General features: G+C 46.3%; 1 long non-coding RNA gene across 1 annotated transcript; it reads left to right on the top strand.

Moving 5' to 3' along the window:
• Window positions 1-11,671: 11,671 nt before the first annotated feature.
• On the top strand, window positions 11,672-23,505 carry LOC134480077 (uncharacterized). Its single transcript, XR_010054223.1, has 2 exons — window positions 11,672-20,334; window positions 22,796-23,505. It is a non-coding gene; the product is annotated as an uncharacterized LOC134480077 (long non-coding RNA).
• Window positions 23,506-24,273: the final 768 nt, after the last annotated feature.

Consider the following 24,273-nt stretch of genomic DNA (forward strand, 5'->3'; position numbering starts at 1 on the left):
GCATCTTTAGAATACGATCAAGACAAATGATCTTTTTGATTTGTTCTTGAATTTCGTTTGCAAGCCTTGAGAATCTTTGACTTTATCTTCAGCCCTGAGATTAGCCTGTAATTTTCTCAATGTGTCCTTCTGGTTTTGGCACTAGGCATTTGTAGCACGTCTTTCTTTTCTGTTATATGCAGTGCTTTGAGAAGTGCTGGTGGTATCTCTTCTAAAGAAAAGAGCAGTGGGTCTGTCTGCTTCTGGACTTTTTGGTTGGGAGAGTCTTTCTTTTTTTTAAATTTATTTTATTTATATGAATACACTGTAGCTGTCTTCAGACACACCAGAAGAGGGATGGTTGTGAGCCACCATGTGGTTGCTGGGAATTGAACTCAGGACCTCTGGAAGAGCGGGTTGGTGCTCTTAACCACTGACCCATCTCTCCAGCCCGGGAGAGTCTTTCTTACTAGTTTAGCCTCACTACATGTCACGGATCTGTTTGGGTTTCTCCCACTCTTGGCTTAGCTTTGGTGGGCTGGTATCCATCTGGAAATCTATTTCTTTCAGGCTTTCCTACTGTTATTTCTAGCTTAAGTCTTTGTACCTTTGAATTTCGTTGGTATCTGTTGTACTGCCTCCCTTTTTGTCTGTAATTTTATTAATTGGACTTGCCCCTATTTGGGTTGCTCTAGGTAAGGGTTCATTGATGTTATTTATCTTTCCAACAAACAGTCTTGATGACGTTTGATGACGTTTTGTTTTATTTGTCCCATTTAGTTTCTGCCCTGATCTTATTTCTTTCCATGTACTGCTTTTGGATTTTGCTGAGAAACGTTGTGTATCCTACAGCATTTGATGAATTTTTTCATAAGTCCATTTGACCTACGGTCCATTTTTTATAGATCAGTTTGATCTGTGGTATTTAATGTAGATGTTTGTCTGTTAGTAAAATTTGGGTACTGAAGTCACTATGTTAGGGTTATCTGTAACCTATTATCTAATAGTATTTTTAAATGAAATTGGCCATAAGCAAAAACAAACAAAATTCAACCACTGACCTAACCTGAAAGGCACAAATCCAATTCAAGAACACAAGAAACAGTAAAAACTAGGACATTGTGATGACTCCGAGAATTTTATCATTCCCAGAGAAATGACCTCCAATGAAAGTAATTTAAATGAAACTCCCAAGAATTAAAAAATGGTTGTTTTTAATGTATGGACCTTCTTAGTTGGTGTCATTTCCTCTGCTGGACTGGTATTCAAGGCACCAGGTTCAATCCCCAGTACTCTGAGAGTGGAATACTGTCTGGGGGAAAAAAACACTTATCATAAGGTAGGCCCACTATAAAAATACAGCCAACTAGAACACAGTCACCCCTTAACAGCTACTCATATCTCAACGTAAAGAACACTGATAGCATTGTGTGCGCCATGTTAGTTACTGCAGGCATGGTGGGAGGGGGAAAGTGGAATCAGACTAATGATTAATACTGGGTTCACACAGAAAAGGAGAAAAAGGAAGTAGAAATAGAGGGGAGGACAGCAGGGACCAGGCAGGGGAGATGAGGCCATTTGGGCTCAAGGTAGAATGAAAATGGAGTAAGGAAGCCACTGTTGGGTCAGGTGGGAGGCTGAGCCACAAGCCCCACAAACTGCGCAGGCCTCCCTCTGTTCTTTGGGAACGCCATTTGAATGAGGAAAGGAAGAAGAGAGCAGAGCAGAACTACTGGCCTCCCACGTTGACATTGGATATTAAATAATGTTACAGAAGGAGAAGTAAATGTAAAAACAGAGGGCTGCCTGGGTCTGTAGACTGAACAGTCTGACCCATTGGCTGGTTCCAGTATGAGGTCCTGCCTTCTCCCTCCAGCCTCCCGATGCTGTCATGCCCCTTCATGTTCCTTTGTAAGGCTGAGTCAAGCTACAAATAATGATTTCACCTCTGTGCTGGCCTTGTGTGGTCTTGTCACTGATGCTGGGCAGGACTCGGGGGGGGTAGTTCTTCAGGAGTCTGGTTAGGAATGCTGGCACAGCCCCCAGGCAGGTCATGGCAAGGTTGGTGTAACATTGGTGTTCCTATCTTCACCATTCACGTTACCAGAAAGCGTTAGCCCTGCCCTCCGGGCAGTCATTCCTGCTTTGAGGTGTCCCACATGGAACCCAAGATTCTATGCCCCTGCAGATTCTGGCTTCAAGCAGGCGTCTACCAACCTGAACACTGCGTGGGTTTTACTCAGATTTTCTTTCTGGTCTACGTGGACCTTTCTGCTGGTCAAGGTTTGGTATATCATTCTTGACTCTTGGAGTTTGTGGAGAGGACTTCAAGTCTCAGGCTCTCCAGACTCTACAAGGGACTTTTTAAGATGGTGTACCATGGCTGCCCAGTCCAGAGCTGAGAAAGGGGTTTTCCTAGTCTCTCTTCCCTCTGCCAGTACCACTGTTGCTGTCTTTCCCATTCCCCTTCTTTTTCTGGTCTGTAAAATGTCCCTTCCTGAAAGAACAGATTCTCCGAGCCTCTCTATCTTAAGCCTCAGGTCCCATGGTCTGCGCTTGGCGTGCCCTCCCTCCGGGAGTGGGGCATTCCCCAACTGATACGGTCCCTTGGGATACATTCTGGACCTGCTTTTTAAAATTCTCCATTTTTGCCTTGGTTTAAAAATCCAGAGATACCTGGGTTTCACCTCTTCTAAAGCGGTTATTTTATTTTGTCCAGTTTGTTTCCTGCAGACTACAGCAGACCCTGCCTGTGTGTCATCCCCCTGCTCCAGTTGTCTCTGTTCTTTTTGTCTTTTAGTGTGCATTTGTGTTCTGCCCTTGTAAATTCGTATGTACCGTATGCACACAGGAGCCAGAATCCGCACCTCTGGACTGGAGTTGGAGTGGTTCCAAGCTGCCACATGGGTGCTGGAAGTGGACCCCAGGACGTTAGAAAGTGCTCTTAAACCACAGCGCCCTCTCTCCAGTCTTAAAACATTCTTGGTGTGCTAACATCTCCTTTGCTCTTTGGCAAACAGGGTTATGAATATCAGTCTGGCCCACTGGTCATAATCTCTCCAATCTGATAGCAACACTCCAGCCAGATTTCTTCAAGACCTGAGATGCCTTTGACGGAAACTCAGATATGTCCCACTGTCCTCTTGGACCCACCCTAACCAGTTTATTCTTTACCCTTTTAACCTTGAGTGGTAGTTCTAGTGGAGAGACAGTGTGGCAACAGTGGTCGCTCTCTCTCCACTCTATACCATTCTCTAGTTACCACCTCTTCCCAGAAGATTTAAAGCCCACATTTGTCATCCTTGATATTTGTAGATTGTTGTTGTTGTCGTTTTGGTTTGTTTTTACATTTTATCTCTTCTCCTCTCAGCTATGTTTATGGCTCTCATCTGGAAGGAGAAATTCTTAGGCCATCTTTGCCACAGTCCATGTAGGACATCTGGACTTGGCTTTGGTCTGAGGTCATAAAAGACGCCCGGGATAGAAGTTGTAGGAACAAGGCACAGAGGCAAAGAGCCAGTGATGTGGCCACAGTTGGTCTTTTCTTAGATAATCTGTTCTCTGTCATGTCCAGTTTCATTGCTGTGTGGACCAGCCAGACTTCTATGGTAGTTACTGGGAGAGAGTAAGTGCAAGGGGCCGAATTAAGTGGATGAAGCAAATTGTGCGAAAAGTTCCTTCAGTCCCCAGTGAAGCTTGTGTTCAGTTAGGATTGGAAGCGTATACACCGATGCCCTAAGTGGCTTGTGGCTCGTGCCAGCTCCTGAGAGTACCGGGGAGGAAGGGCTCTTCCAGAGATGGTGGTGTTGAATGGCTTTTCAGACGAGCCTTCAGACCGTCTGGGTTTCTGTATGGAGATGGAGGCTGGAGGTTGTCTGGGAGCCAGCATTTCCAGTCCAAGAACCTACAAAGGCAAAGGTGTAGAAGGCAGAGACAGCACACTGCACTGAATTAGTGTGCGTGCATGGGGTAAAACCGCTAGTCTTTACATTTAAGAGGGAAAGTGTAAGGAGGGTGGAATTTGGGTGTTCTCATTGATGGAAGGCGAGTCTTACTCAGCCTTGGGGGTGGGAGTAATTATGCTGTAAAGGAATCATTCTGCCCACGCCTCCTGTCCTGACCATCTAAAGAAGAGCGTACAGTTAGGCTGAGAATTACGGTGGCTTGTCCAATCAGCTGTGAACTGACAGAAGCCTTGTCAGAGGCAGAAAATTCCTTCAAACACAAGAAATGATATTTGGACACTCAAAAGGGGTGGGGGTGGGGGTACGTGGTGTGTAGCACTTGTAAATACGCCAATTCCCATGTTGGCTGTAAGTAAAAATTTGTTTGGTGATTATGTCAACACACTGCTGACATTACTGGTTGAAATAGCAGACCCAGATTTGGCTTTCCATTCATAAGTGAGTTTGACAACGGTTTAGCCAAGCTAGCCAGCTCTCCCCAGCAAGCTCCGTGCCTTCCACTGTGCGTCTTGCTAGTGAAGTAGGTTCTCATTTGTAAGGCTTCGTCAACACCAAGTTCCAACACAAATGGGCCTACCCTGCCCCCTCGGCCTCACTTCTGAGTCCTAAGGAAGCTGCATGGTTGGGTCGGCCAACTGTGAAGCTCTGGCTCTCTACCCTATGCTACTTGGCTTTGACGTATTTTAAGAACAAGGCCAAAAGTCACTGCATGCCCTTACAAGGAAGCAGTCAGAAGTCAAATCCTGAACACAGAGCTGCTTCCTTGGGGAGTGGACAAGAGAAATCATGGTGAGACACAGGATTACACCCTTCGTTTAGAACTGGGTTGAAAGTACACATACTAGATGGGTCTGTCCAGTCAGGCTTGGAGGGAGTGTCCATCCCTTAGGTTAAAGACCTTGCTACTCATCCCTGTGGGGACCCCAGGAGAGTTACCTTACTTTCCTATTCAGCTATGAAAGAGATCTATCTGAATTCCTTAGCCCAGATGGCTGAGGTGAAGGCAGGAGGTAGAATACTTCTAACACACCCTTATAGTTAACTATCTCAGGTCATTTTTTTTTTTTAACAAATACGAAGTTATCCAGGAAGATAGACATTAGTTGCTTTTTCCCTGAAGCAAATTATTAGCCTAAATTATCATTGAAATTTAGTTAATACCGGCTCTTTTTTCATAAAGGAGCCTATATTTCTAAAAAAAAAAAAATAAAAAAAGAAAGAAAAACAATTTTTAGATATCTTAAATTTAGATGACTCACAATCTGTGAATGTGAGAATTGCCTAATCGTGGATAGATGCTGGCAAACATGAATTACAGGGCATGCATGTAATTGTAAAGGTGAACCAGAACTCTGGGGTCTACTGTGTGAACGAGGGGGTTGAGAGCATGTTCTAGTTCTTTCCATCTACTTCATTCTAGTGCCTTTCCATGAAAGGCAGAAGAGATCTTGCTCTCACGTGCTTCTGACATCAAACTCAAGGCACCAGGAGATAAGGGGCAGATTTCCTGGCCTTGCTGGTCAGCAGTCCCTTCTGGAGTTGACAGAGCATTTCTCAGGAAAGCAGCCCGGACAACCAACTGAAAAGCCAAGCACCTTGTTTGTATTAAATAATTTAAAATATAACAAATAAAATCAAATTAAAAATAAATTTACAGTCTCTTACATGTATATGTGTGCATTTGTATGCATGTTGCTGTTTGGACACACTTGCATGTGCACAGATATATGTACATGTATGTACATGTGTGTATAAAGGCATGAAGGTGACATTGGACATCTCCCACTGTTACTATCTACCACATTTGGTTAGGAATAGTGTCTCCTTTGAACCCATAATTTGCCTGTCTGGTTAACCTGGAATACTAGCTTGTCTGGGGTTCTCCTATCTCTGCCTGTTCAGAACTGGAATTACAGGTGACCAACCGTGTCTTCCTGACATGGGTATCAAGAACCAAACTCTGTCCCTGGCAAGCACCTTAACTGCTGACTCATCTTCCTGGCCTAGATGCCTTTCTGTTAATTGTTCTATTTTCAATTCATTTTTAATATTTTATGGAGTGTGTTTTATGGGCAATCTTATATAACTCTGTTACAGCATGTTTTAACTTTCGGTTCTGGTTTTGGTTTTTAGGAGAGTCTCATGTAACGTAGCCCAGGTAGCTTTGAATTTGTGTACATCAAAAACTGAACAGAGGGCCTTGACCTCTTTGAGGGTCTAAGCTCCTCAGATATTTAACAAAGCCAACTTTCCCATGCTTCTTCCCAGCACAGACTTAGTGAGCTTCTCCCTTTGGAGGGAAGTGTTCAATAGGATTTTCAAGTTGGATGTTTGAGGAGAGCTCTTGTGATAGAAACCAATTAACTTCCCTTTGGTCTGGATTATGTAGTTCAAATAGGCCAAACTAGCCCCTTCAAAGGAAGAAAGAGAACTCATTCCCAGACATAGAAAAGTCCTGGTAGACTGGGATTCCAGTCTCGGGCCCTCTTCTGTCTGGGAAGTATGTGTGCTTTGCTATATGTTCCTACTTTCAGTCCCTCCTTTTCCTGCCTCTTTTGTCTTTAAATCACAGGAGAAAAAAGGAATTCGCTCCCAAAACCTTAGTCTTTACCCTGACAGTCACTCCCAATCCTTTTGCCTCTGCTGTCTCTTTTGTTACAAGACAAGGCCATTTAGTCCCAGTCTGGGCTCGACTTGCCCAGATCCTCCTGGCTTGGCTTCTCCACTGCTAGGATTGCCCGTGTGCTCTGCCTGTGGATTGTCAATATAGTCCTTTAGGAAGTGAGATCTAGAAGGGTTACAGAGCAAGGGGACATAGACTGGACCCCAGCACCTGGAGTAGTGAGATTTGCCACGAGGTTCCTGAAGCAAGGGTGGGGCGGAATAGTCTAGGAAAAGATTCAGAGTTGGCGTTCAGTACTGAAGGGGTCCAGACATGGGGGAAGGGTCCTAGAGATGGGAACTTCTCTGAGATCCCGAGTTCAGCAGTGGTGCTGCCAGAGGCCTTCCAAGTCCCTGGCAGGCCTCACTGACTGAGACAGGAAGTTATTAGAAGAGAAGCAAGCACAAGTTCCTGCTGAGGGTGAAGCAGAAGCACTTTGCTTCCTATGTCTGCTGTCTACATAAGGGTTTCTCAAACCAGGGGTCCCGACCCTTACATGGGGTTGAATTATGCATTCCCAGGGATCACATATCAGACTTTTACATTACAATTCATAACAGTTGCAAAATGACAGCTAGGAGATAGCAATGAAAATAATTTTATGGTTGGGGGTCACCCCAGCATGAGAACTGTACTAAAGGGTCCCAGGAAGCCTGAGACCCACTTCCCTGGTGCTGGTGCTTTTCCACTGTGGATGCAGAAATGGTGGTTGGAGGTGATCATGAAGTACTTCCTGCCCCAGTGGTGGTAAGAGAAGAAACCAGCCAGCCAGTGCCTCAGGTCACATTAGCGCTGCACTTGCTCCAGTCTTCCTGGCAGTGTCCATTCTAACCAGAGAAAGTCCCCATTGCCGAGTACAGCGGACTATTACAACCAGCCAAAAGCTGTCCTACTCTGCTGCAGAATTCCAGACCTGCCAGGCAGGCTAACACACTTCTAAACTCTAGCTCTGGCAAGGCAGAGGCAAGAGGATTGCAAGTTGGATTTTGTTTAATGATGGCTGAAACATTCCTTTGCGTTCCGTTGTGTCTGTGTGTCTGGGTACAGTCTACATTTCCCTTCCCCATCACTGACTGAAGGACACCGTTTATAACTTAGCTGTTATGAATAGAACTGTCATAGAGTAATGTGCTGCCTCTCTGCTAGACTTTATTCCACGGGCAGGGCAGCTCGGGAGTGGGAGCACTGGGGATTTAAGTTTGTTTTGTTTTGTTTTTAAAGATTTATTTATTGTAGTTATTGAGTTTACTGTCACTGTCTTCAGACACACCAGAAGAGGGCATCAGATCCCATTACAGATGGCTGTGAGCCGCCATGTGGTTGCTGGGATTTGAACTCAGGACCTCTGGAAGAGCAGTCAGTGCTCTTAACCGCTGAGCCCTCTCTCCAGCCCTTTAGTTTGTCTCTTTAGAGTTTGTTGAGGACTCTCCATACAGTTCCCTGTCAAATGCTATACTACTTCACACTCTGATCCACAGTGGACGACAATCTTTGGCCTGCATTTTCTTTTCACCTTAAAATGTGTTTTGATTACGTGTATTTATTCGTGTGGAGAACAGAGGATGCCTTGTAAAAGTCAAGTCTCTCCTCCCACCATGGGAATTAAACTCAGGTCTTCTGAACTTAGAGGCAATTACTGCTACCTACTAAGCTATCCTGTCACTGCTGCCACCACCCGTTTTAAACTTTTCACACTCGTGGTCTCAACCTCTCTCTTTCTGGTTATTAGTGAGGCAGAGCATTACCTCAGATTACATTAGCCATTAAGCCTGATGGGCTGCTTTTAAAAGCTTCGTTTTGCCCAGTTTCGTGGGTTCTTAGTTGGCAAATAATTTCCTTCCATTCCTTAGGTTGTCATGTGACTCTATTTCCTTTGCCAAATGAAAGCTTCCTAGTTTATCAAATCCGATTTGTCTACTTTTTTTTTTTTTTTTTGCAATCAGCAAGAGGGTTTATTGGAAAACACAGGTACCTGCGGGCACACAGTCTCTTCGGAGGACTTGCGTCCGATTTGTCTACTTTTGCTTCAGTTCCCTGTACTTTGAGATCCTAGCCACAAAGCTATCACCTGTAGAAGTGCCTTGAAGCACTTCCTGTATCCTTGACATACTTCCTGTGCCCAACATAAAGCAGATGTTCAATAAAACCACCTTGAAGCAGGGTTGTCCAGCTGGCCTCCTAAATTCTGGCTTTGAATCAGAATCCAGCTTCAAAAATGTTCTGAAGGAACAATAGGGGCCTTTGGGAAGTACTAGACACCATCGTGCAGATTGAGAACAAGTCTAGTCAGTCAGAGCTGAGTTTAAATGCTTCCATCTCTCAGCAATCACGTGACCTTCCTTGTCCACCTACTTAACCTCCTTGACAAAGATCTCTGGCACAGTTGAGAAAATAGGCACCCATCGTGTGGTTCATGTGGGCAGACTCAAGGTTTATGGTCCCCGTGTGGCTCATAAGAGATGGTTAGAAAAGCAGGCCACAGAGTGAAGAAAGTCTGCTTCCAGTAGACCAGGTACCAGAGAAGCTCACCTGAACACTGAAGCCTCCGAGAGGGTGGAGGGGACATCACTGCACAAAGCCTGGGACTTTTTCTTGCAGTTCCTAACAGATGTTTCCTTTTGCCTCACAGCTACCTTGGATCATTCTTTTGAAGGGAATAAAGTCTTTGATCCATCCTTCCCCATATGCTGTCCCTTCTCAGGTCTGCCTTCCTCTCCCTCACACACTCAACTACACTCAGCTCCTGGACAGTGTCACCTGCACTGTCCCTGTTCTGAAATGCCACCTGCCCAAAGAGACCTTCCCCAGTGGCCAAATTTAGAGCTTCCTCTGGCCCATCTCCTTCTCCTCTTTCTCCCTTCATGGATTCTTGTTCCGTGAGGCACTTTCCCGAGCCTTTCTTTGTTTTCCTTCTCTAATTTCCTGGCCTGCTGCATATGAGTCCTAAATACTTGAGTACATTAACTTGCGGATGGATGAGCAGAGATGGGCTATGTACGTGTCACCTACACCCCACCACGGGGACACTCACCTTGTCTGGGATATGAAGGGTGTTATGCTTTTAATAGCTCCGAGGTTGTCAGTAAAACAACTTAATCATCTCAGAAAAGTGCACCCAGGTTTATTTCAGAATAGGCACATGACGGTGACAAGTCAGAGCTGGCCAGTGTTCAGAGTAATGAGCTTTCTGTTCTCCTCCAAACAATGCACAGATTCTGCTGCTCTGGGCCATTCGCATTTGGAACTGAAGACAGAATTGTGAAGGTGAAGGACAGCATTGGGAAACTATTTTTAGAACCTGCAGCAGATGAGATAGCCTTGGGGTGGGGGCAGGCTGTCGATGCTTGTGTCAGACACTTGAGGTCTATTGACTTCTACCTCGTCTGTCCCTCGAATTGCAGCTTTGACCATGGTTTTCACCCCGAATTTTTTTTCAGTTGGTAGAATCACAGAACAACCCCTGATAAGAAGAGAGACTTGGAGGATGGTTACTTGGCCTGGCGAGAAATGCCAAGGCCTGAGCCATGTTGTGGGTGGTACTGAAATGATGGTATATCCCTGCAGCCCCAACTCTTGGGCAGAGGCCAGAGGATCAGGAGTTCAGAATCATCTTTAGCTACACAGTAACTTTGAGGCCAGCCTGGTGTACATGAAACCCTATTGAGAGAGAACTGAAAGAACTCCAAAGGTCCTGTCATTGTTAATCATCTTCAAGATGATTGCCAGGGGCCACTTGTCGCTGAGTTGTGGAAATGTACCCATAGGCAAAATGGTGCAGTGATTTGTCAAAGCTCATGGACGACTTCAGATACTAAGACACTGAACCTTCACTTACTATGCTTGTAAGCACTCTCCAGTCACTGGGTAAAGACGCATTTGGTACTAGCTTCGAGGAGCAGGAAGGTATGTTGAGTGGGGAAAGCTGGGCAGGGTGGAGGCTGGGTGGGAGGTGACAGCAGAAACAGGAATGATGAGCAGAGCAAGAGCTGAACTAGAAAAGAACAGAACTGACAGCAGCCAGGAAGCAGCCTTCTCAGGGAATAGGAAACGGACAGCCTAGCTTTTCCTTCACCAGCAGAAACCGAATTCCTGTCTGTTAGCTTGCTTGTCCCTGTTTTCAATATCCTCAAATCAAGCCCAAGCAAATCATTGACTAGGTAGAAAGACAATTAGATTTTTAAAAAGACATTGGATGCACATGTACTCTTGTTTATGTTAAAGAGCTAGTAACAACTTTAGAATCTCACTGAATCACAGAAAAGAAGTGTGTTATACAGTATGGTTATAACACACTTGAAAGGAAGTTTACGGGGTTGGGGATTTAGCTCAGTGGTAGAGCACTTGCCTAGGAAGCACAAGGCCCTGGGTTCAATCCCCAGCTCCGAAAAAAAGAACCAAAAAAAAAAAAAAAGAAAGGAAGGAAGTTTACAGTGTTTTATCACAGCAATAGAAAAGTAAGACACACAGAAGGATGGATTGATGGGTGGGTGGATGGATGAATAGATAGATGGATAGATGGATAGATGGGTGGATGGATGGATGGATGGATGGGTGGGTGGATGAATGAATGGGTGGATGGATGGATGGATGGATGGATGGATAGATGGGTGGATAGATGGGTGGATGGATGGATAGATGGATGGATGAATGGATGGATGGATGGATGAGTGGGTGGATTGATGGATGCATGGATGGATGGGTGGGTGGATGGGTGGATGGATGGATGGATGGATGGATGGATGGATGGATGAATGGATGGATAAGTGGATGGATGGATGGATGGATGGGTGGATGGATGGGTGGATGGGTGGATGGATGGATGGATGGATGGATGGATGAATGGATGGGTGGATGGATGGATGGATGGATGGGTGGGTGGATGAATGGATGGATAAGTGGATGGATGGATGCATGATAGATAAGTAGATGAATGGATAGATGGGTGGGTGGATGGATGGATGGATAGATGGATGGACAGATTAATGATGGATAAGTAGATGCAGAGTGGATGGATGGATGATGGGTGGGTGGGTGGGGTGGGTGGTTGGATGGGTGGATGGATGGATGGAGATGTAGATGAATGGAGGGAGGCAAGAACAGATGGATGAATGTGATTGTAAATAAATGCAATTTGCCTTCATATTTTCCCCAGTCTTTCTCATGAAGGAAGAAGCAGGTAGCTTCCTGTATGAGCTCTTGCAGTTGCTCTTTGCCTCCATGTCCACTGTCTCCCTTGCCCCTTGCCCCTTGCCCACTTCCTTTCCTTCTCTTTCTTGTCCTGCTGAGCCACTGGCCTTTTCACTGGCCAGAACAAGTCCTATCTCCTGCCCAGCTTACTGGGCCCCTGAGGTTGCAGGTGGCCGTGACTGGTTTCTGGCTTCAGCTGCCGACTGTCATTGGAGTTGTTGGCCTAAAAGCAGTTGCTCACCCTCTCTTCAGAGCAGGTTTTAATTGAGAGAAAGGAGAGAGGAAGAACACCCTTTCATTTGTATACATCAGTGCTTCTCAACCTTCCTAGTGCTGCAACCCTTTAATACAGTCCCTCATGATACGGTGACCCCCAACCGTAAACTTATTTTTGTTGATGCTTCATAACTGTAAGTTTGTGGTTTTCCCATGATCTTAGGCAGCCCCTGTGAAAGGGTCATTCAGTCCCCAAAGGGGTCACAGCTTACAGGTTGAGAAGTGCTTGTATAAAGCAACACTGGACACTAGAGAGGAACTGGAGGAGAGCTAGCATTTTGTTTGCCTTTCGTCAGCATGCACGTCCCTCGGCCCCGGCATTTGATACTTGAATGATTGGCAGCTCCAGTGCTGTCTGCTCCCTGCCCTATCCATCCTCTAAAGAACGCTCAACCGAGGCTTCAGCATCCTTCTACACGGCCTCTGGCTAGTGCAGCTCAGGCATCTCAGTGAGAGGTCAGGTTAGCTCTGGAAGCCTGGGTCCAAGATATCAGATGACAGAACGTTGGTCCTGGCTGAGGACTGTGCTTCCTGCCTCTGGGTCTCACACGGGGCACCCAGCGAAGGAAGCACCATAATGGCTGGAAAATGAAGCTTGTGTTCTTGTAATCAAATCACTCATGCAGAGCTTTCCGATCAACCCGAGCTGTTGCATCCAAGGTGGATTCCCTGCGTTGTATTTGGGTCAGATCAATGGGAAGGACACATGACTTGCTTTAAAATTAGCCTCAAAACTTATTATATAATAGTTCTGGTTTTCACTGAGAATAGTTGGGCTTTTATAAGGACACACACAAAGCATTTCTAGGTAGTATATCTGATTGGTTCATCTTAGAGAAAATCCTTTAGATTCTCCGAGATGCCACATTTCTACCTATAAAAGGATGCCGTGGGATTTGTATGAAAGAAAGATTAACAAAACTAACCATCTTATCTAGGACGCAGAGAGGGAGAGGGAGGGGGAGGGAGGGAGAATCTCAGGTTGTCAATGAAGAGAACAATCTCTTCTGCCCAGAAGAACAGGATGAAACTAGAAAGAAACCATCCCTCCCTAAATGATGCTGTCAGCCAAAGCCTGGCTTAACATTCTGGGAGGTTCCTAAGCTCGAAGAAGATTTTATATCTTAAGAAAAAAGCTTTTTTTTTCCTGACTATTTCCCCTGTGACAGTGAGACTTGTTCACACAAATTCGAAATCAGCAAAAACGGTTACCGGAAAAGCCACCTTCCCGCTGTCCTTCACAGAGAAAGCTGGTTTCCCAGATTTCTGATTCACCTTGGCTGTGTCTGCAGACAAGCCTGAATGACCTAGAGGCCAAGGAGATGCAAAGAATTTTGTGTGGCTGCAGAAAATACATTTCTATAGTCAGGAGCATGTTGTGGTTTGAATAGGAACGACTCCCATAGACTTGTGTGTTTGAATACTTGACCATGGAGAGTGGCATTATTGGGAGGTGTGGCCTTGCTGAAGGAAATGTGTCAATGTGGAGGCAGGCTTTGTGGTCATATATGCTCAAGCTATGCCCAGTATGGTATATATAGTCTCCTTACGTTACCTACCAATCAAGATGCAGAGCTCTCAACTCTCAGCTACCTCTCCAGCACCATGTCTGCCCGTGTGCATGCCGAAACTTCCCACCATGATGACAATGAACCTCTGAAACTGTAAGCCAGCCCCAAGTAAACATTTGCCTTTAAAAGAGTTGCTGTGGTGCCTGCACATCAGGAAACCCTAAGACAGAGAAGGAGGTAGGAGGGCCCAGAGCTCAAGGCCAGCCTCAGGGACACATTGAGTTGGGGGCCAGCCTGGGCTATGTGAAACTCCATCTCAAATCAAAAGCATAACCACTTTATAGCAAATAGAAAACAATTTTCCTGTGATCCACCAAACTAAACAGGTGCTTGATTATCATTTATGCTTCATATGTCATGTGACTGAGGGCCAGAGACAAGGTGCTTTAAAAACTAGACCTTGAGCTGGCTAGGTGACTCAGTGGGTCAGGGTGCTTGTCACCAGCCCAGACAACCTGAGTTTGAACCCCAGGCCCCCGTAGTGGAGGAAGAGAACTGATTCCTGTGGGTTGTGCTCTGGCTTCGACATGTGTGCCATGACGTGCACACATCAGCACACACACACACACACACACACACACACACACACACACACACACACACACACACACAAGTAAAGCTGAAGAAGAAAGCTGGCCCTCTCGTCATAGAGGGACATGTGTGCAGTACCTGCGGGGGCCAGAAGAGGGCATTAGATCCTTTGGAACTACAGTTAGGGATGGTGGCAAGCTGCCTGGTAGATACTGGGGAACTCGGATCTGGCTCTCTGGAAGATTAGCCAGTACTCTTTTTTTTTTTTTTTTTGGTTCTTTTTTTCAGAGCTGGGGACCGAACCCAGGGCCTTGCGCTTCCTAGGTAAGCGCTCTACCACTGAGCTAAATCCCCAGCCCCTAGCCAGTACTCTTAACCACTGAGCCATCTTTGTAGTCCAAGTTATTATTTGGTAATGGTTTGTCTTAATCATGCCATATCATATGCAACTTAATACATACATCAAGTATTCATTTCCAAATTTGATTTAGTCTAATAAACATCATAGTCCAGCTATTTCTTTAGGTTGCTGATTTTTGCTTATTTTGACCACAAACCCAAATATGAACATGGCTCTTCAAATTCCCTCCACACCTGCACCCTAAATTTATCAGCCACCGAGGCCACCGAGTTTCACCTCTCTTACCAGCCCAGAAGTCTTTCCTCCCTCAGAACGTTATAAATCAGCACTCCTTCAGAACCCAAGAACTTCCTATCCTAACCATGCCTTGCATCAGAACTGTAATTTTGCTAATCAGGACGTTTATTTGCCTCACAGGGCTCGTACATGCTGCCCAAGCTTCCTTGCGTTAATATTCATATGCAAACCTGTCTCGTCTGACTTGTAATAAGTGTGTGCCTGACAGGCGGCTTGCCCCCCACAGACCATGAAGGAGTTACTGCACAAGGTGCCAGGCTGTGTGAGGCTGGCGTTCCCTCTGCACTCCCAGGGCGAGCCAGCACCATCTCCTGAGTAGGCGTGCAGGCTGGAGATGGCCCGCGTGCTTCCCTGTCTCTCTGCTGTCCTCCTTTTTCCAAGGGTCAGAAGGACAGACAGTTAACCTAGATGAAGCACAACGACCATGTAAGCGAATAGGTCCTGAACTGTTTAAACTGCAAACAAGCATGTCACCTGCTCAGGTGACCCTGCCTGTGAAAATCTGTGCCGACAGCGTAACAGATAGCAGCCACCCACAGTGCTAGCCTCAACACACTGTCCTGGAGTTCTCCTGACCTCAAGCTGCCCCAGACACCCAAGAGGGTAAACCAGCGCTACACTCCTAATGGCGCCTTGCCAGTCCACCAGCTGGCTGAACAGAACATCAATGGCTTGTGCTCTAGGATCAACAATTGACAAATGGGACTTTGTAAAATTGCAAAGCTTCTGTAAGGCAGAGGACACTGTCATTAGAACAAAACGGCAACCAACAGATTGGGAAAAGATCTTTACCAATCCTACATCCAATAGAGGGCTAATATCCAATATATACAAAGAACTCACGAAGTTAGACTCCAGAGAATCAAATAACCCTATTAAAAAATGGAGTACAGGGGGCTGGAGAGATGGCTCAGAGATTCAGAGCACTGTCTGCTCTTCCAGAGGTCCTGAGTTCAATTCCCAGCAACCACATGGTGGCTCACAACCATCTATAATCAGATCTGGTGCCTTCTGGCCTGCAAGCATACATGCAGGCAGAAAGCTGTATGACGTATACATAATAAATAAATAAATGTTTTTAAAAAATGGAGTACAGAATTAAACAAAGAGTTCTCAACTGAGGAGTATCGAATGGCCATGAAGCACCTAAAGAAATGTTCAACATCCTTAGTCATCAGGGAAATGCAAATTTAAACAACCCTGAAATTCTACCTCACACCAGTCAGGATGGCTAAGGTCAAAAACTCAGGTGAGCAGATGCTGACAGCAGATGCTGGTGAGGATGTGGAGAAAGAGGAACACTCCTCCATTGTTGGTGGGATTGCAGACTGGTACAACCATTCTGGAAATCAGTCTGGAGGTTCCTCAGAAAATTGGACATTGAACTACCTGAGGACCCAGCTATACCTCTCGGGCATATACCCAAAAGATGCCCCAACATATAACAAAGACACATGCTCCACTATGTTCATAGCAGCCTTATTTATAATAGCCAGAAGCTGGAAAGAACCCGGATGTCCCTCAGCAGAGGGATGGATACAGGAAATGTGGTACATCTACACAGTGGAGTACTAGTCAGAGGCCGTGAACCTGAGTCTTAACTCACCACCACAGCACTTCACCAGGCTCGTGGGCTCCACCTTCTGGCCACTGCTCCCCTGCCTGGCCTGTCCGTTGACTATACTGGTGAATCTCAGCTGCAGCAATTTCGCTGGATTCCTGCTAGCCAGGGACAGTTTGGGATGGCACAGCCTGGGCACAGGAGGTTTCCCAGGGTTGGGTGGGTGGTGTGCAGAGACTCTGGGAACCCTGGGAGTAAACAGCAGATCCACCCAAGGATGTGTACTCTGTCCCAGCATGCTGGTCAGCCAAGGCTGTGAAGTCCTAGGGGCAGGCCTCACATGGACCCTTACCCTTGCATCTGGTTCTTGCTTCTTTTATTGATCCTCAATAAAATCATGGTCCCAAATCTATTCTTCCTTGGATGTGGACGTCATATTCCTTTTACCTCATCTTAAACTTCAAATTCTCTGTGTGGCCACATCTTCATGTAAAGCTTCTTGTATGCTCTAACACACACACACACACACACACACACACACACACACACCCTGATATATCAAGCAGATGATGCTGGAAAGTCTCAGTGGTCGAGGTCACATAACTGCTCTTGAAAGAAGTTCGGGATTCACACATGCATTCAAATAATAATAATAATAATAATAATAATAATAATAATAATAATAATAATAATAATGATAAACAAGTCTTGTTAAAAATTGTTAAAGTCTGCAGGATCAGTTTAGTGAATGATAATCCATTGCTTTTCACACTGTGGTTTTGGGGTTTTAGTTCCGAGAGAAAAAGACTATTCTATAACAACCCTTTACTGCTTTCTCTGGTTCCTTCGCGGGGCTAACCGGTGCTGCCTCTGTAACCAGTGTGTGCTCCTCTTGCAGTTTGGCTCTTTGCTTGGGATGTTTGTTTCTCGTTATGTCCAGGGGTGCTTTGCCTGCATGTGTGGCTGGGCACTGTGCGTGTGCATCGTCTGGGAGGCCAGAAAAGTATGCTTCATCTCTCGGAATTGAAGTCAGAGACTCTGTAAGCTGCATATGGTACTGAGACTTGAACCTGGCTCCTCTACCAGAGCAGCTGATGGCCTTAACCTCAGCGCTCTCTCTCCAGCCCTCTTGTGTGGTTGGTTTTTTGTTGGTGGTGGTGGTGGTGGTTGGTTGGTTGATTGGTTGGTTGGTTCAGTTTGGTTCTTATGTTGTTGATTTATTTTTAATTTTAATTCTTTCTATCAACCCTCTTTTTACTGTGTGCCTTACATAATCCTAATTTCAATATTCATGACATCCGTTCTCAACACCGGTATAGCTCTTTGAAAACTGGAGCTCATCCAAGCAGTAGGCTGAATAATGCTTCTCACCTCTATCCTATGCCCACAAGATGTAAGTACGCTATCTTCCATGACAACAGCGACCTGGAGGCTGTCCTGAGGTGGGGACGTGATTATAGGGTGGACCCAGCACGGCAGGAATGTGGGTTTGTGGGAGTTTTCCTCATTTCAGGTGCCAGTGTTTTGCCTGCATGCATGCGTGTGCACCATGTGAGCACCTGGTCCCCAAGGACATCAGAGGAGGACAATGGATCCCTGGGACTGGAGTTATGGGTGGTTGCAAACCATCCCGAAGGTGCTAGGAATTGGACCCAGGTTCTTCTCCAGAGCAAAAAATGCTCTTAACCACAGAGCCATCTCTCCAGCCCCACACATGGCTTAAAGGGGAGAGTGCATCCCACTGCAGCAGAGAAAGACTTGAAGCTAGAGGGATTGTCTTCACGCTGAAGGGCTTGGAGACAGAGGAAGGAGCTGCATTAGTTAGCCTTTTAAAAGACAAGATTTCACATAGCCCAGGCTAGCCTCCAGCTCACTATGTAGTTGAGGATGGCCCTTGAAGTAGTCCTCCTGCTCTAGCCTCCTGAGTGCTAGGATTAGAGACATGTTCCACCATGCTCGACCTGTCAACTTGTCACTGCTGTAACAAAGGAGCCTAGCTTATAAAGTAAGAGGTCTAAGTTATACCTGTGGAGGCTGAAAGTCCAGGTGGCTTACCTCAGGTTAATGAGGGGCTGTGACAAATGGCAAGGCACGGGCAGGAAGAAATGAGGAGCTGAGAAAAACCATTGGGCCAGGTTGGCTTAAATAAACTATCTGTGAGATCAAGGGGCCATGTGAGAATGCCTTAGTGTCCTTTTGAGGACATCCCTCCAAAGATCCAAGAACATTCCGTTGGCCTCCAGTGTTTAGATCCCACCACTTCCCAGTGCACTGTCCTGGAGACCAAGGCTCCACCACTCATCCCAGAGGAGACACTCATCCCACCCAGGGAGCTGAAAGAATCCAGCAGCCCTGAGGAGCTGCAAAGGGCAAGGGCTAGTCCTCTGCAGCCTACAGAAGTGAATGAAGCCTGCCCATTCCTTCCCTCGAGGCCAGACTGTAGCTATAGATGTAGCTAAGATTGGCCTTAAATTCCTGATCTTCCCTTCCCTCCTCACCAGTGCTGGAATTATAAGCAGGGGCCACCATGCCTAGTTATGGAATCTTATTTCATTAGAGTTCTGAAATTGAAATGCCCAATCTCAAGCTTGCCTGAAGCTGGCACGCGCCAGCATTGTCCAACGTGAGAATACAAGTCTGTAAAGCAGCTTCCTGGAAGGGCCACACATGCATTTCCTCTGCATCTTGCATCTTCCTGCCTTGGTCTAGAGGTTACATGTGGAGAGGCAGCCATCTTGTAACTTGGAGGGCATTAGTCGTTTTCCAAGGGTGATGAGTGTGAGCATAGGAAAAGCCTGAGCTCAGGTGATGTCACCTCATGAAGTTGGACAGTTTTTGGGTCATCCTGAGATTGTGAGAAAAACTATTTTCTGGTTGAGCTATCATATTTGTTTTGTGTAATCAAATATCCATTTGATGACAACAATAAAGCTTTAATGCTTATGTGACTATCATAAAATTTTACTCTGTAATCATGGCCTTGGGAGTGGGGGTGGGCATTGAGAGAGTCTTCCTATGTAGCCTAGGCTATCCTGCTTTAGCCTCCTACATGTTGAAATGGCAGGCATGCACCTCCACACTTGACCGGCTTTCTTTATGGAAAGTCATTCATGAGTCAGGAGAAGTTTGCAGGGTAGGCCAGAAGAAGGATCCCGGAAGTTACCTGAGTCAGTGGCTCTCTAAGTGAGGCCAGACCAACAACTTTCAGCAGCACAGAGTGACCAATTAGAATTATGAGCATCTGCCAGGCCCTGCCCCACACCCTCTGCATCCAGATTCTGAAGGTGCCCAGGCTGAGTGTTTTTGCAAGGTCACTTGGTGATCCTCACATACAGTCAGATGGTGCTGGACTTACAGCAGGGCTTCCTGCAATAAACCCACCATACACTAATTTGTAAAGTTCTGTTTTTGTTTTTGACAGGTCTCCTGTAGCCCAGGCTAGTGTCAAAATTTGCTGAACTTAAATTCTTGGTCCTCTTGCCTCTGCCTCTGAGGTGCTAGGATTATATACATGTGCTACGACATCTTGCTATAAATATCTAGAAAGAAGGTGAGTTGCAAGTTCATTTAATCCCCTTAACCCACAAAATATCAGATGTTAGCAAGACAGTGAACACATTGCCCTGTTTTGGGATTACTAGTCCAAGTAGGGCCTTGTGTTGCAAAATGAAACAGTAACTGGAAAAAAAAATTCAAAATTAAAAAAAAAAATTCAGAGCGTGCTTTTCCCAAAGCAGGTACCATGCTCACATCAGCAAAAGGTCAAAAGATGGCAAATCCAAACACCATAGCTTGGAACCTCGTGCACACTACGGTTGCAGAACCGTGAGCCCAGGAGACATGTCCGCCTCAGGCACGCAGAACCCACAGAGGTGCAACAGAATGAAAACAGCTCAATTTGATCCATGCACCCTGCTCACAGCCAACAGTGCCCCCGCTTTCTGGTAAGAAAGGGGCTTCTACGTCTTGACTATTCCAACTGAGATAAAAGTCAAGGCAATAACAGCACAAACAGAGCCTCAGTCACTTGGGGGGTGAGGTTCACTGTTGCTCGTGCTGGGTACCAAGGAACAGACCTGCAGCCTTGCAGGAAGCCTTCAGTCTTTGCCAGTAGTCACCTCCTGCCCCTGCTCCACTGTAGGCTGCGACTCAAGAATGCCAGCCCTATTCTAGCTCCCAAGTAATACACAAATCCTATTACGTTACTAACAAGCGTTAAGCGCTGTGACTGGGCAGATATCCATCTGTTCTAACCCTCTCAGCTATCTGCTTCCCAGACACAGGCTCTGTGTGACTTGCAGTTCGAGTCTCACCTCGGCTTGCTCTGATCCACGTGTGTCCTCATGGTGAATCCCTCGGTGACCTGCTTGTCACGACTCCTGGGCCTTCTGCCTTGAACCACCTCCTCCTCACTCATGGTCCTTCCTCTCTCTCCCCCTGGATCCCCTACTGGGGGCAGAAGTCCAGTCTCCCTATCTCCTCTGTCCAGTGATAGGCGGAGTCAGTGCTCTTTATTGACCAATCGGAGACAATGGAAAACAATTTTTCCATAGCATTACGACCAGAGATGCTTGGCCATGCCAACGAGGAGAGGGCTATAGACAGATGTCTGGGCATAGAAACCAGATCCCAGGGCACAGAATTCTGCAACTGGAGACATAGTGTGCAAGACTATCCATCCCCCAACAGTTCACAGGGCAAATAGGTCAAAATTACACATTGGATTTGTGTACATCTCAGCGGTTTAAGAATTTGGATGTCAGAGGGGTGGGGTGTGATCAGAACCAACCAGTGTGAGTGAGGTGGTGTGTTGCTTACCCAGCATGCTTTGGGTTTGATGCCCAGCAGCATCAGGAGAGAGACATCATTCCACTTTGGCCTGAGACCTCCTAACTCACTGTATTCTCCCCCAGGATGACTGCTTTCTGCCTTCTATCTGTTACCTAATGATTAACTGCGCACTTTCAGCACCCCATATACTCTCTGTCCCATCCCCATGAGAGCGTCCTGGGATCAGTATGTAGGGATATTGACTGTATTCTTGAGAAGCAAGTGGAGCCAACCTCCTTCCTGCTGCTGTGGAATCTTCCAAGTACAGACATGGTTGAGTCATTCAATGGCAGCCGTGGCCAGGCTGAGCTGAGCTCTGGTCCACACTGGGTCCCTAGCACATTCAGTCCCAAGCTGTGAGCTTGTACTACTCTTGCTCCTTATTCTTGCACACCTTCTGTTCTTAGACACGGCTTCTCTCTGGTGGATCTTGACCATTGCCTGCCCTCTGGTGTATGAACCTTGGAAGTGGCTTCCCTCACCTTCTATTCTTAGACATGGCTTCTCTCTGGTGTATGGATCTTGGTGTTGCCTGCCCTCTGGTGTATGATTCTTGGATGTGGCTTCCCTCTGATGTATGAATCTTAGACATGACCTCTCTCTGGTGTGAACAACTTGGACATGGTCTCTAGTATATGAATCTTGGGTATGACCTGCTCTGGTGTATAGATCTTGGACATGGCTTCCCTTCTGGTATATGAATCTTGAAAATGGCCTCCCCTCTGATGTACGTACTATTTAAACTTTGCCCATTCCAGTTCGGATCATTTGGATTTGATCCCCAAATGATCTATTTGTTTGTAAGGAAGAAGTATTTTATCTTTCTAACAGGAGGAAATCCAGTCTTGGAGGTAAGGAACTTACCAAATGTATCCACATAACCTCCAGGGTGGTCTGATCTGAATGTCTTGGGGATTCATACCAGATGTTGTCCCCCAACTCCTTCACACACCCAACACTGAATTAGGATTGGCCTGTGTTGGGGACAGCATATGGCTGCTGAGCCTAGATCCCAGAGGCCATGCTCTCTGTATTGTTTCCTCTGGGGGAGTCAGCATCATGCCATAGGGTATATTGCCTGTCTCCAGCTGTTGTTGTTATTGTTGTTGTCGTTTATTTAATACTTAGGTAGCTGGACCCTTTATGACCTAGAGAGACCCATCCCGACACACTGCACCTCCAAGCTAATTCCTAGAGTTAGTGAACAGCTAGTGCACTTTTCAAGTGTGAATCAATCACCCTAGCAACCACATCCCAGCCTCCTCCTCATTAGGACCTTACACTCTAGGCCACCATGCCTCTGCTGTAATTATCCCAGGACCCCATACAAAACAACCTGTACAGCCCTATGCCCCAGAGCCCAGTGAAATTATTCCAACTACCCAATTCCAACCTTCACTGTCTTACCCTGATCCTTCTCCCCAGAGACCTCAGCAGAAGTGTTCAGCTGTGGTGCCCTGTCCCCCCACCCCCGCCTCCCCACTGCTCTAGGTATTAACATGACTCCCATGGCCTGGAATGTTCCTCCTCTTGGGATGTCTGAGGAGTAACAACTTTGTCTCTTTTCTTTTGCAGCACTAGGAATGGAGCTCCAAGCCCCAAGCGTGCCGGGCAAGTAAGTGCTCTACTGAACCGTAGAGCTGAGTGTTCGTGGGCAATCACCTTTTGGTACGTTGGCCTGGTTATACCTAAAATACTAACACCACCTATACTTTAAGGCAGAAGGGAATTAAGTAGGCCAGGGGAGACACCCATGTGTTAAAGAACAAAGGCCTCCAACTACAACCAGTGCCCACTTGTGAGCTCTGAGAACAAGACACCCAGGCAGCAGCCCAGGAAGCTGTGCCTAAGCCTGCAGATCACTGCAGCATCAGGGGACATTGCTGAACAAGACAACATGGAAACAGCTGCTTCTGAGTCCAGCCGTTCCCAAGTGTGCCACCCCCAGAGAGTGAGAAAGATGTCTGCTCAAGACTACAGGAGTCCCTAAGTTCATTCTCTCACAGGTAACCTGTAGGGAGCGGCACATATAGATTAAAAAGATGGCGCTGACATCCGGTGGTCGTTTGTGGTAAACACCCACAAAGCGCATGTGTTGGCATTTCTCCGGCAGCTATCAGGCTGGAGTGATATTCATGCTAATGAGGTATTTCATGCTCCACCATTCCCTAGAGGACAAAAATATAGCCATAGCCTGTTTTGTATATAAGGCTAGTGCCTTTGTTGCTCGGGGTCCCCATATCAACAATGAGGTGTTCCTGCAATAAAGGCTGTTGAGAAAAATCCAACGGTGTTGCGTCTTCCTTGCCGACCGAGGTGGGCGTTACAGTAACCAAGGCCCCAGAGTCTAACACGACATTTTCCAGAAATTAAAAGAATTGTACATTTTAAATAACATTCATAATTTTAAAAATAGTATCCTTGTTCTACTTTCTTAGAAATGGCGTTTTTGAGTCTCTGCACGTCACGAATCTAGCTTTGTTATGGTATATGTGTATAGCAAAATACGTGAGGTACACAAGGTTTGGTACTAGCCTCTGTTTCCAGCATCCACTGGGCATTTGGGATGTGCTCCCGCCGTTTGGACACTGTATTTTAAGTCATTAAGTTAAGTGGAAAACTGAGGCCAGAGCAGTTCTAAGCGGGAGATCCTCACTACCTCAGGAAGGTGCTTTTGGCTTCCCATTCAACAATAACCTGAAATCATGGTTGCTTGGGAGACAGCATATCTCCCTGCCTCTGCATCAAACAGCACACCGAGGGCACCCAGCATCCAGGCGGGTCAGCTGTCCCCACTCAGCCTGCTAGTTCATCATTCTAATCTCCAAAAGAAGATGGTAGCATTCAGGCACACAGCATAGACATCACAATGTGGTTTTTCTAGATGCTTCTCACTTCAGTGGACGTGCAGCCCCTAGCCATTCCCACACCGATTATGAATACATAGAATAGAAGATTTACAGTGCCATGGACCAGTGAGGTGTCCATGAAACAGACGCCCAGGAAGCCTTCACTTAGTCACATGAACTTTGGGCTCTAAAGACAAAGAATGT

The sequence above is a fragment of the Rattus norvegicus genome, chromosome 8, assembly GCF_036323735.1.
Source record: "Rattus norvegicus strain BN/NHsdMcwi chromosome 8, GRCr8, whole genome shotgun sequence".
Lineage (NCBI taxonomy): Eukaryota > Metazoa > Chordata > Mammalia > Rodentia > Muridae > Rattus > Rattus norvegicus.